Source organism: Chaetura pelagica, unplaced genomic scaffold, assembly GCF_000747805.2.
Source record: "Chaetura pelagica isolate M959 unplaced genomic scaffold, ChaPel_1.0 scaffold283, whole genome shotgun sequence".
NCBI classification, from domain to species: domain Eukaryota; kingdom Metazoa; phylum Chordata; class Aves; order Apodiformes; family Apodidae; genus Chaetura; species Chaetura pelagica.
Genome location: NW_009952688.1, coordinates 248,758 through 250,443, shown reverse-complemented (window position 1 = coordinate 250,443; position 1,686 = coordinate 248,758).

The following is a 1,686-nucleotide window of genomic DNA, read 5'->3' as shown; positions in this document are numbered from 1 at the left end:
GTCCCTCACTAGCCAGGGACAGCCCTGCCCTGAGCTGCCATTTCTAGCTGGCTGTCACCTGTTAATACCCCAATGCCAGCAAGCACCCCCTGTCCTTCTAAGACGGAGCTGGAAAGGAACCATCTCCCTAAGTACTCAGAAGAGGGTACTGGGACTGTTCAGCAAATGAAGGCATGCTACCTTCTGCCTGGGTACACGATCCTCTTTGGTCTTGCTGCCCACCTCTGCACTGTCCTCACCCCATCCTGCCACAGCAGTTAATGTCACATCACTGTGCCCCTTCAGTCCTGTTTGTGGGGACAGCCCATGTGCTTGCCTTTGTGTGGGTCTGGCCACATCTTGCTTACATGTAACCTGATCCATCTCAGGAAAGACAGGGCTGGAAATGCGTTTGCTTCAGACCAAAACCTGTCAGAGAAGGCCATGTTCATGTGTACCTTGAGTTGTCTAATTCTAAGACCACGTCCCATTTCCCGTGGTGCAAAAGACAAGACAGGGAAGCATTGACAAGTCAATGTCTCCCAAAACAAGAAGCTGGGAACAGTGAGGAAGGCTACCAGAGTTGGCTCCAGCTCCACAGCTGCTCGGCCTCCACATCTCCTGTGCTCCCCTCACCTCCCCCTGCTCCTGCCCAGGTTCCTCCTTCCTCTCCGCCGCCAATAAGTGATTGAGAACAGGGCCAAAAGCAAATATTCTCCAACCTTATTTTCTGCGGATGACTAAGTTTCCCACTGCTGGGTTTGCTGTGTAATAAATGCAGTTCCCTGCTGTCACCTCTCTAACTGGGTCCCTGGTGGAGCAGGGTTGCAGCCTGCAGAGCTGGACACCTGGCGAGCTGCTGCTCGCTGGCCCATGCACCCGCATGCCGGGGTGCTGGCTTTCACTAGAGAAACCTTTAAATGAGCAAATAAAGCAAATGGAAATTTGCATCAGAAGCATCTGCAGAAATTGTGATGGTTTTGTTATGAGCTTGGGGAAAAAAAAAAAAAAGGTCAACATGGCTTTGGGCAAAATAGGCAAACAAAGCAAATACGGCGTGGGAAATTGCGATTCAAGTGAGGAAAAGTTGAGTTTCTGGGTAAATACTTCACACTAAAATATCTCTGGCTCCTGCCTGGTGGCCAAGCTCATCTCCAAGAAGAAATGAGGTTTTGCAGTGCACAAGCAGCCAAGCAGTAAGGTCCCTCTGCCACTACTGGGAGTTTCTGCCTGGGTCCTGGCCATGCCATGGAGTCCCCAGGTACCTTGGCTGGGTCCCTCCTCTCTCATTTTCCACCTCTAACCAAACAACATCTCCCTCAAGACTGCCAGTGCTTTGGGGACAGGAATCATCCCTTGCCATGTAACTCTGGTGCTTGTCTCTTCATGGACCTGGCCTCAAGTGAGGCGGGTGAGCAGGAGCAGCAATAATTATTATAACGGCTGATAAGAGAGGAAGCAGCAGGAAGGAGTGAATGGTTTTGCTCCCTGGTAGGACCAAGATGTAGAGCATAATGGTTGGTGATTCTATTTGCCCTAGTGCAAGCCACACTGAAAGCTACAGGCAGCAGATCTCACGCTTTTCAAAGATCTGGTTGATTGCTGGAGGGGTTCCTGTCCTGGGTCCCATTATTGCCACTGTTCACAGAGATGGGATGCCTGTGCTGCACAGGGGTACCTGGGCTGCAGTCCAGGGTTGCTAATGCA